This window comes from Phymastichus coffea, unplaced genomic scaffold (assembly GCF_024137745.1).
Source record: "Phymastichus coffea isolate CEN01 unplaced genomic scaffold, Cenicafe_Pcof_1.1 PCOF00009, whole genome shotgun sequence".
NCBI classification, from domain to species: domain Eukaryota; kingdom Metazoa; phylum Arthropoda; class Insecta; order Hymenoptera; family Eulophidae; genus Phymastichus; species Phymastichus coffea.
The window spans coordinates 7378837-7390886 of record NW_026706820.1 but is presented as its reverse complement, the minus strand read 5'-3'; the positions used below and the strand labels follow the sequence as shown (position 1 = coordinate 7390886).

Sequence of the window (12050 nt, the reverse complement as noted above, 5' to 3'; positions counted from 1 at the left end):
TAAACATTCTGTAAATGATAGCCAGAATTGTGAAATACTCAAAAATAAAATAAAAAAATATATTGAAATGACAGATTATCCCATTCAACCAACTTATCAACGGTACTTTGGCAAAACAGAACGCGCTACAGCACAATAAAAGATAACAAATTTAAGAATACCAAGAATACCAAAAATACACTTAAAATACCAAGTAATGCATCTCTTGCTTTTCTATCGACGTCAAGTCCAACAGATAAACAAACAAACAATAAGAAGAAACATGGTTAGTGATAGTAAATGTAATCTACTTACTGAATAAAAAGCAATTAATAACGTACGCAGCTTAAATAAATATTTAAAAATAGAAAAAGAAATAATAATATGCATAAACATTAGAAGCTTGAATGCAAATTACTATAAATTAATAGTTTTTTAAACAGGCTCCTAATAAGACCTAGCCAAGAAATAATGGACCAAGAATTTCTAGAAATACTTTTAGAAAATGGCTATTTTCGAGGTTTTCATGGTATAACCAGACCATCCACTGATGATAATAATAAAGGTTCGCACATTGATAATTTCTTCATCAAGCTAGATAAGATAAATTATAATACATATCTATTAAGCACGCTATTCAATGACCATTATCCACTGACAATGTTATTGAAGGGATAAAAAGAAAATTTGATAAGATACAAATATCGTTAAAATAAATTTCCAAAAATTAAGTAGCATAGCCATAACTATAAATTAGGGTGAAATAGAAATACAAACGGATCCAAGCCAAGCTACTTCGACTCTTAAAAACAACATTAAATAATTCATACAAAAAGCTAAAATGGTTAACAAGATAAATAATAACAACAACAACATGGAACCTAGGAAAGCAAGGATAACTAAAGCAATACTAATACCATGTAAAACTAAAGAAAAACTTTATAACTTCTGGAAAACCGACAAAATTAATACAATAAAAAAAGAAAATTACAAAAATTATGTCAAAACAGTTGACATAGTTACTAACGAAGCAAAAGAAACTTTTGATAAAAATCTTATCTGAGTCACAGCTTACAATCCTAAAAGCCTATGGTCAATAATTAATAATAAATTATGAAAAAACACAAAGAAAAATAATTACAATGACTACATCATTGATAATAACCCCAAAATTACTAAACCAACAACAATAGCAGACAAAATGAATTAATTTTAATGCAATATTGGAATAGAACGTAGTAAAAAAATAAACACACCACTAAACCATAACATAAAAATTACAGAAATGAATTCAAAAAGCAAATTTTTGAAACCTACATACACATATGAAATAAAGGACATCATTGCCAAAATGAAAAACAAAAACGATGGAGTCAATGGCATTAATACGAAACTAATAAGAACATTTACTAAATTTATAACACCTCCCATAGTACACATAATAAACTTAAGCATTGAAAAAGAAATTTGGTCAGGTGCACTAAAAGAAGCAGAAATAATACCTACACACAAAACCAAAGAAAAATCTTTACATAATAATTATAGCCAATATCGCTCATCTTTAACATAGCAAACATTTTTGAAAATATTACCCACAAAAGATTTTTAAGCTTTATTGAAGATTGCAACTTAATATCAAGTAAACATTTGGCTTCCAATAGAACAAAAGCACCAAATGCATTAATTTATATAACAAATATTACATATAAACAACTCGATGATAGTGATCCGATTGCTATAACTTTTCTCGACCTTGCCAAAACTTTTGATACAGTTGACCATACAATTTTACTTGATAAATTATTTAACTATGGTATTAGAAGCAAAGCTTACAATCTTATAAAAAATTATTCAATAAGTAGAAAACAAAAAGTTAAAACAAACAATACACAAAGTCAAGTAAAAACAGTAAGAATGGGAGTACCATAAGACACTATCCTTGGACCACTACTTTTCACATTAAATATAAATGATATTTTGCTAACAATGCTAGAAAACACAATTCTCTCTTGCGCAGATGACACAGCTATAATAATTATTGATAAAACTTGGCAAGAAATAGAAAAAAATATGAATAAACAGTTATAAGAAAATAGTGATTCGCTTGCAATACATAAACTATTACTAAATATAGACGAAACAGCTTATATGGTATTCGGCAACAACTGTAATAGCACTTCTAAAAACCTAAAAATATCAATTCATGGTGAAATAATAAACAGAGTAGATAGCACAAAGGATCTTGGAATAGATTTCGATAGTAATATGAAATGGGACCCTCATTTGCAAAATTTATATAAAAAAACCAAATACTTCACCTATATATTATACAACTTATCAAGATTTATAACAAATATCTTAAGGATGTTCTACATTCCACTATTCCATAGTGTAATTAATATAAAACTTATGGAATAGTTGCGTGGGACGGAGCATATTCTGGTAGAATTAAAGAACTTCAAAACTTCCAGACTAGACTAATAAAAATAATCAACAAAAATCATTTTATATTTGACAACAATCTTTAAATATTGATCAAACCTTTTTCTTGGAATCTCTAGTACATCATTATGAAAACCTATCACAATATACAAAAACAGAAGCAAGAAAACCAGGCATAACTATTAAACCTACCAAAAAGATCTAAACAAATAAGTATTAAAAATAGTTATACAGGGTCATATCATCACAAAATTTAACACAACGATAGAAATAATCTTCATTTAGCTTATGTATTAGTATTACTTTGTATGGATGGAAATTAGCTTTCTGTAATATGTTATGAACGGATGATTTACTTATTTCGTGTTCTTAAGCGGCTCTACGAATGGAAGTATGTGCATCGGTAGCGAATGTTAACAAAACATCTAATGATTTCTCTTCACCACTTACTGACCTTGCCTGATCTCGGTAGATCATAATAGTGCGGGTATTTTCAAACCTTTTAACAGTTTTTTGAACTGTTGAAAATGAAATTAGAGTTCTATCAGCCCTAAATATTGCATTGAATAGATTTTTCACAGCCCTATAAGATCGCTGCACTGGACCCCAACCTCTCATCATGAGAAGCGTTATTCTTTCTCTATCAATTAGTTTGTCCATTACACTATTCTTTGCAGTAGACCGTATCCACAAGCTAATTAGAATATGAAAATTCAGAAAAAAATAAAATATTTTTTTAAATTGTAAACAGTTGCACTGGAAAATTTTTTAACGAGCATACCAGAGCAGCTTGAAAAAGCAATAACCAGTAGTTGTTCCTGGGTAACGCTAAAAAAGTAAAAGTATAGGAACTTCTGCTCTTTCAATTGCCGATATCAGATGAGGAGGACATCAGAAAAAAAATTTTAACCTTGAAATCACCTGGCAGGATACAAGCAAGGTCGAGTTTGAGGTCACCGTTAATTGCGATCAAACAAAACGACTAAAGCAAGTTTTGATCTATTGCCATCAATCAAGTTATTCTAAAAGGCCTCAAAATTGAATGACCTTTGAATGACTTTTAAGGTCAACGGGAAATTCTTGACCTCAATGATTTTGAACGTAAAATTTCCCGCTCTTTCGATTATTAATGTCAAAAAAGGCGCTTTCCATTTAAAAAAATTGACTTGACTTTGAAACAATCGCCGAAGTCATCTTCAAGGTCAAATCCAAGGTCACCGATTAATTCCTTGTTGAAATTGCTTCAAACGTGACCTTGACATATTTTAAAATGAATTATCTGGAAAGTTATTTTGGTGTTTCCAGACTTTTTGGACACTCTGTATAAGGGCCATAACACTGTTTAAAAAATTACCAAATGAGTTTAAAACAATTAACAATATGAGTACAATAAAAAATAAACTAAAAAAATAAATAAAAGAAAATCCATAACAATGTTGAACGCAAAAAAAATGGAGAAGACTGAAGATAAACTAAATTGTAATCAATTGAAACAACTACTCCTTACTTAAGGCAAATGTAACTTATACTACAATAGATCCCACAACAGATTAACAAAATTTAATTATAATAAAATAGAATGTACATCCACCGAAAACTTCAACAATATCATTAAAATGGCAAATGAATTCCAAGATTGCTATAAACAACATTCAGACTCACATAAACAGAAAAAAGACGACTTTAATACGCTCTTTCACAAAGGCTTCATACCAATAGCATCTACAACAGCGAATGACAAAATGAAATACAAATAAATTAATACTGTCTTTGACGTAATAGACTAAATAACTGAAGATAACAGCAATAAAATAATTTCAAATAAACCAGTATCAGCCCCTAGTAATCCAATTCAACAACCAAATTGCTATTGGATGACTTACGGAGACATCAATTACATAGGAAATAACAAAGCCCTAATGTATTTTGATAGAGGTTTACAAGGTAAACAAACTTTTGTAAACTCTGTGTACTCACTTGAACTTCAACCTAAGCACAAAAACCACATTAGTTTTAAGTTAGTAATATGTGCATCTAGACAGGCGAACAGGAAATTTTCCTCTGTTGGATTCAAAATTTTCTAACAAATTTTTGTAATGTATATATACCATGTGCAATTATGTATATCTACTCTGGATAATAATAAATATATAAATAAAAAAAAATAATTATTTTATTTACTTACCACCATCAATATCGAGTATAATAAATTGTCAAATATAACTGTTGATACAGTCGCCAACAGGACTGGAGGAGTCTATAAAAAAGTATAAAAATGCGAGCTTTTCTGATTAATAAAATATATATAACAGCATTTACATTTACTATGAACATAATCATAGCTATTAATATAGCAATTATTTCCAAATTATTCATTTTATATTTTTCTTCTTATTTTTTTTAAACAAAATTTGTTAAAATTTAATTCAACCTTCATAAAATAATTTACAAAAAATATAGAAAAAAAAGACACAATAAAAAAATTCTTTTAATAAGTAGAAACTTAAGAGAACGGGGTTTACTCTCATTGAAAAGTGGTAAACGATTGACTATGGAAAAGATTTTCTGAAAAATCAGGATATTTCCTACTTTCCAAAAGAAACTCTAGTCAAATTACAAAAAAATTTTTTTTTGCTTTAAATGAAGAGGAACATCAATTCCCATTTAATCAATTTCTTTTATTATAAAGCATTTTTCTTTTAATTTTAGTAATATGACAGTAAAAATGGCATTATCGTGAAATTCTGTTTCATCAAATTCATTTTTTGTTTTAAATTTTCAAGATATTCCACTTCGTCATTTGTAAATATGTAAATATGTAAAACTACATATTTGTATTATTTGTCAACTTTGTAATAAAACTCGTTCCTTTGTTACCAACTCTTTTGCGGGGTAAGTGAGGCACTTTCGCTCAAGGCAATTGAGGGAAGAGAACGAGGAGAGGATGATAAATGAAATATAGAAAGACAGAATTCAAATCTCACTTACAACCTATTATTATTAATAATTATTCACACTGAACATACGCGCGCATTACATAATCTAAATTGCCGACCAACAAACTGCAAATAGAACAATAAACTACTTAAGATAATCACAAATGAACATTTCGCATTTCACTAATACCTAATCGCGTACTTAACCTATTACTAACTTACTTAAAACTACGCGAACTAATACCGGGTAAATTGCCCGGCACGTGGGCGTCTGGACAATTCACCGGCCGCAGCTTACATCACTATGAATTAAACCTAGCGCGAACCTTCAGATAGCCGGCACGTGAGTGCCAGGCTATCTCTTTCCACGCGCACCGGTCGTCGCATCAACAGAGAGAGAGAGAGTGTAGAGAGAAAGAAGAAAAGGAAGGCTTGACCTTTTATCTCCTGTTCCTCGTAACGTCGAGAATCCTGAGCGATGTGCTGCCGCAGGAAGTACCGGGTGTCGTCGCTGGTCAGATCGTCGCTAACCGCTGTCGCTGACCAGGTATCCGTAGGCGACGTTGACTCTCCTAGCAGATGGGCTGGCTACAGTTGCTGGCAAAGCCGTTGCCGGTAGGGTTGATCTTCCTTCCTTCCGGCTATCCCGAACTGCTCTCTCTGCTGGGCTCGGACTTCCGCACTCTAGTAGGACTAGGCTTCGACTCCCTCACTCTAGTAGGACTCGGCTGTGACTCTCCTCACGCACTAATTCTTGCGCGCATCTTGCAGCCGCTCAGCGGCGCTCGCTCCTCTCCCTACCTTGATCTATTAGTTAGGCGGCACGCGACGCGTCGCTTATCGGTCACGCGTTGCGCGCCTGCCAATCCCTGCATAGGCCTAATACTCTCTCTCTCTCTCTCTCTCTCTCTTTCTCACTCTCTCTCCGCGCTCTTCAACTTTTCTTGCGCTCAACTGCGCTGGCTCGTCCTTGGCGCTGAAACAAAAGACCAAGTGTTAGGCGCATACTTAAATGCGCCCAACGTTGGCCATCACGCCTAGCCGAGTGGGGGAGACAGAAACGCGGACGAGAGACCGGCACACGGCCTACTCTCGTCACAACTTACAGTAACGAGATTCAAGATGTATTAGAAATGACCTATAATAAATTGAGAAAAAGCGTGTCCAGAGAGAATGCTTTTTCAGCAGAAAGTTCAGCAAACAATAACAGTAACAAAAAGGCTTCCTTTATTCTAGAATCTTCCATAAAATAATTGATAGAATTTAAAAGACATTAGAGTATGGAATCCTCCTAATCTAATAGTTACGTTTATTACGTAACGTACCATTTTATTTTCTTTTCCAATTAGAACTTCGCTTTCGAGAGTCCCATTCGTGTCGCGCCAAAGCTAAGGACATAGCGATAAAATACTATAGCCAGCAGTATTCGTGTGCGCGGCTTGGCAGGAGTAAGTGCTGCGACAGCATGCTGTCAGTGTGTTAGGCTAAGTAATATGAAGCGATTAAAAACGCATAAACGACTAAAACGTATGCACTAGAGAGAGATGGAGTGTGAGAAACGAGAGGAAAACAAAGGATATATAACTAACTGGTGAGAACGACCAGAGCAGATTCGTCAGTTAGGAGTGAGCGCCCAACTAAGAAGGCTGTAATTTTTCCTACAATACTATAATTTATCAGAGTTTATCGAGTTTGAGTTTATTAGAGTCTAAGCTTATTTAAGTTTAGTTTAGTTTATTTATTTACAACTTATATGTTACATTACTTTACATCTCTTATATTACTATTTGTGTCTCGTATCCAGTTTGTGTAGTTGATTATGTATGTGTGTGTGTGTATATGTGTGTGTGTGTGTGTCTGTGTGTGTGTGTATATGTGTGTGTGTGTGTGTGTGTCTGTGTGTGTGTGTGTGTGTGTGTGTGTATGTGTGTGTGCGTGCGTGTGTGTGTGTATATGTTGTGTAAATATGTGCCTTTGTAGGTGTGTCTGGAACTCTTGTGGCCTCGTCTTCTACGCCTGCCTGTTCCTCTTTTCTTCTCATTTTTCTTCTAATTACTCTTCTCTTCCTCTTTCTCTCTCCAAGATCTGCCTTTTCCTCTCTTCTGTTTTTCTCTTTCTTGCATATTTTCTTTTGCCTTTTCACCTTTGCCTTTCCTTTGCTTTTGCTCTCATTCTTGCTAATCATTTCCTCTATCTTTCTCGTTATTAAGGCATTGACACCTTTTTCTTGTTTCCTATTGCTCCCTCTGCCTTTCCTTTCCTCAACCTCACTTATTTTTCCTTAGTATCTTATAATTTGCCTTTTTCTTTCTCTTCTTCGAATCTTCTTCTTTCCCATTTTGCTCCGTCCTCCAATACTGCTTTCTCTCGCTTATGTAGTTGCTGTTACTTGTGTCTTGTGTGTGTGTGTGTGCATGAGTATGTTTATGATTGCGCGTATGTTTGTGTTTTGTGTGTGTGTGTGTATGTGTGTGTGTGTGTCGATGTGTCTGCGAGTCTTGCTTCTCTGTCTTCTGTTTCCGTCTCTCCGTAGGGTCTTGTAGCTTCGTCTTCTTGCTTTTCTTTTTCTTTCTTCTCTTCATTTCTTCTTCTTTTCCATTTCAACTCCATCATCCACGCTATCTTTTCTTTGCTTCCTATTATTATTTGTTCCCATTCTTCCCCTTCCATTCTGCTTTTTTCACATTTTTCTACTATGTGCTTCCAATTTTCTTCCTCTTTCATACACATTCTGCATCTCTTATTTTCTTCTTTTTCCCAATACTTGCTTCCTGTCGTTTCATTACCTAGCCTAAACCTTTCCCTTATTTGCAGGCCTTTTATTCTTCCCTCTCCTTGAATTTCCTTTAACCTATACCTTTTCATTTCTTCTTTCAGCTCTTTCCACTCGTTTATGTATCTTGATTTTTCTGGCTTTTCTTCTAGTTCTTTTTCATCTTTTTTCTTCAGCTCATCTCTTATTTCTTCCCAAAACTCTTCCCTCATTTCATCTCCCTCTTCTCTCTCTCTGTAAATTTTACTTTTTTCCAGCCTTTCCTCTCTCTCCTCCTTCTTACCCTTTTTATCTTTTTCATTTCTTTCCCTTTTCTTTAGTTCTCTCCATGCTTCTTTTCTTATTGAGCCATCTATTTCTTCTCTTATTTTGTTTTCATACTTCATTGCTCTTTCTAATGCTGTTTCTTTCATTTCTTGTCTTCCTGTTTCCCATCGTATTAGGTGACTTGGCGTGTTTCTATCTAATCCTAAAACCCACTTTATGTATTTTAGTTGTAGTCTTTCTATTTCATCATATCTCTTCCATCCCCAGATTACTGCTCCGTACATAATCATGCTTTTCGCCAGAGCATTGAACAGGTTCATCCTTAGCTCCCAGTTTTCTCTAAATAGCTTTTCTCCTAGCCCCCATAACTTTCCGAGTCCCATATTTATTTTCCCTTCTACCTTCTTTATCTGCTTTTTGTTTCCGTTATTTCTGCTTATCACATATCCTAAGTAGTTGTACTCTTTCACCATCTCTATCTTTTCATCTTCCTATTCGAATTCTTCTTCCTTCCCCCTTCCTCCTCCTCTCCTGCATTTCATCATCTTTTATTTTCCTACATTTAACTCTAATCCCCTTTCTTCCAGGTATCTTTTTAATTTTTTCAGCATTACTTTCATTCCACTTTCACTATTTGCCATCATCACTATATCATCTGCGTATCCTAATGTCCATATTTTCTTCCTTCCTATCACTACCCCTCCTTCCTGCACCTGCTTGATCTTCCCTTCCAGGTCGGCGGAGGCAAGATTAAATAGCGTGGTGCTCAAAGGGCACCCTTGCCTTACGCCTTTGAAAGTCTCAAACTCCCCAATTATTTCTCCTCCAACTTTTACTTTACTCCCTGTTTTCTTGTATATTTCTTCTATTCTTTTCCTAATTTTTCTATTTATCCCTTTCTCTTTCATTGTTTCCCATATTTTCTTCCTCTTTATTTTATCAAAAGCGGCCTTCATGTCTGCAAAGAATACGAACAGTTTTCCTCCTTTTTCCCGTATTTCCTTCCCTATTATTGTTTTTAATATAAATATCGCGTCCATTGTTCCTCTTTTCTTCCTAAATCCCATCTGCGTATCACTTAGTGTTTCTTTAGCTTCTAGTTCTCTTTCCAGCTTTTTTCTCAGTATTTCCGCATATATTTTATATCCCGTGTCCATCAGCGTTATTCCTCTATAGTTTCCTACTTCTTCTTTCCTCCCTTTCTTATATATTGGTACTATTATTCCCTTTCTCCATTCTTCCGGATATCCTTCTCCGTTCCATATTCCATTTAAGCATTTTGTCATATCTTTTATCAAGCCTTCCGTGCCTTCCACCCAAGCTTCATTTGCTATACCATCTTCTCCTGTCGCCTTTTTCTTTTTCATTTTTCTTATTACCTCTTTTACTTCTCTTTCTTTGATTTCTTCACCTTCCTCTCCTTCGCTGTCTTCGGTTTCTTCCCCTTTACTTTCTTCCTGTTCTTTCTCTCCCAGTTGTTTCTTGAAGTGCTTTATCCATTCTTCTTTTCCTATATTTTCATCTAATCCAATTCTTTTCTTCCTATTGCTATTCACTTTATCCCAGAATTTTCTTCTCGTCTTATCTGTTCTTATTTCTTCTGCCAATCTTTTCCCTTCCTCTTCTTTTGCTTTTCTTATTTCCTCTCTGTATTCTCTCTTTGCTTATAAATATTTGCTTCTGTCTCCTCCCCCCTTTCTTACCTTATTTAACTCTGCCATCACCCTATCCCTTTTTGCCTTACATTCTTTTCTCCACCAGCTTTTTTTTGATCCTTTTTTTTCCTTATCTTCTTTTTTACAACTGCGTTCTTCATTCTATTTTTTATATCTTTCCATTTATCTGTTCCCTCTATTGCATCTATCCATCTCTGATACTCCCTTATACCTTCTTCACTCCAGTCGTCTATCATTCTTTCTTCCTCTTCTTTTCTTTCTTCCGCTATTTTGTCTCCCAAATCCACCTCTATTGGTAAGTAGTCCGACTTTACCCTCTCCTTTATTTGAACTTTTTTTATCGCCTCATCACCTTCCTCGTTCCCTACTACATAGTCTATCGTTGACATTCCTCTCGCTCCTATATATGTTATTTCTCCTTCTTCATCTCCTTCTTTTCTCCCATTCGTTATCACTAAGCCCATTTCTCCTAGCCATTTTATCATTTCTTTTCCCTCTGCGTTTAACACTTTATCCTTGGCCTTAATTTCTTCTAGTTTTTCTTCTGTCTCTCATTCCCTTTTTCATCGTGGATAGACCATCAGCGCATTTGGAACGGGAAGTCGAGATGTTTTGTGGCGCTGTAGAGATCTCTATCATGGTTATTCCGCTTCTCGTATTGGATGAAATAAGGAACGTTTAGAACAGGGATATTCCACTGCTATTAAGTACCTGTAAGGACAGGAAGCCCACAGCAACGACTCACAGGGAGGTAAGGCAGGAAGATAGAAGAAGCGTTTCAGTAGGCAGCAAAGTATTCAACTCAACGATCAGGTGTTCAAGCTGATTTATTAAGCACAATGTTTGCTCGACGTTACTGATATATAGCCAGAACTAGAGTGATTCCAATGTGTTGAGCTCCTTCTTTTATACCCGTTTGCGCTGGAACCTCTTACACTCAATCACCCTTTTTATACTCTTTTTGATTTTATGATTTTACAAATTGAGCTGTAAAACATTAAATATTTACATTAGAGCTCTGCTTTTTCTATTAAAATACATTTTTAATTACGCTTTAATTGTGTATGAAAACAGATTATTTTTTTACAATGTTGGTATATTTTATATGATGGTTTAAAGTTATAAATAATGATATCTATAACAAATAATCTATAATTATGGTAGAAAATAATATGTACTTGTAACTTATAATTAAATGAACCCATTTGTTAAAACAGAATGTCAAAAATTGCTAATGTTTATGAATTAAAAATTAAGATATCTCGGTTTTGGCGCAACCTTTCAACTTGATTAAAATTTTGTTTACCCATTTGAAAACCACTTATCCATTACGTAAAATTAGTTTTGTTTAACTAAGTTATTGATTTTTTATTTATTAATAACTTTGAAGTTATTAATTAACTTTAACTCAACTTCCTATGAAAATGTATATTAAATCGTATAATTTCTTACCGAGATGTTTGTTTCATCAGAATTATTGTTATATGTTCATAAAGAGTATAATAATAAATAGACAATTTATGTAAAGTAACACATTGTAACTGGATTTTAGACAGTCGTTACAATATAATATATGTACGGGAGGATGCAATATCTGCTGCTCGTTGCGGGCAGTGCAAAGGCTGTTCAGGGCCTTACCCAATAGTCCAGGTTACTGTAGAGAGAAAGGCTATCATACCTTATGGCCCGCGAAGAGCGTCACAGGTAGCGTAAGTAGAGATCGCGCAAGAATGACTAACGATATGATCTCCTAGTCCAATCAACCGGGTCAGGAAGTCGAAAAGTTATGGAGGAGCTGGCCAATTACATTTCTAGGTATATTTTGGCCTCAGGAACTCGAATTTCGAATTGGCCAATCAACATTTTTTCGGGAAAACCGTGAAAATGGAGAAAAATGGTATACTTTTTGTTTTTTGCGATTAATTCAAAAACGACACGGAATTTCGAAAAAAGTTTGGAACGAAAGTTGTAGATATT

At 34.2% G+C, this 12050-nt stretch overlaps 1 protein-coding gene across 3 annotated transcripts in view; it reads left to right on the top strand.

Moving 5' to 3' along the window:
* Positions 1 to 12050, top strand: part of LOC131671488 (proton-coupled amino acid transporter-like protein CG1139) — a 395099-nt gene that overhangs the window by 136653 nt on the left and 246396 nt on the right. The gene's annotated exons all lie outside the window — the stretch shown is intronic.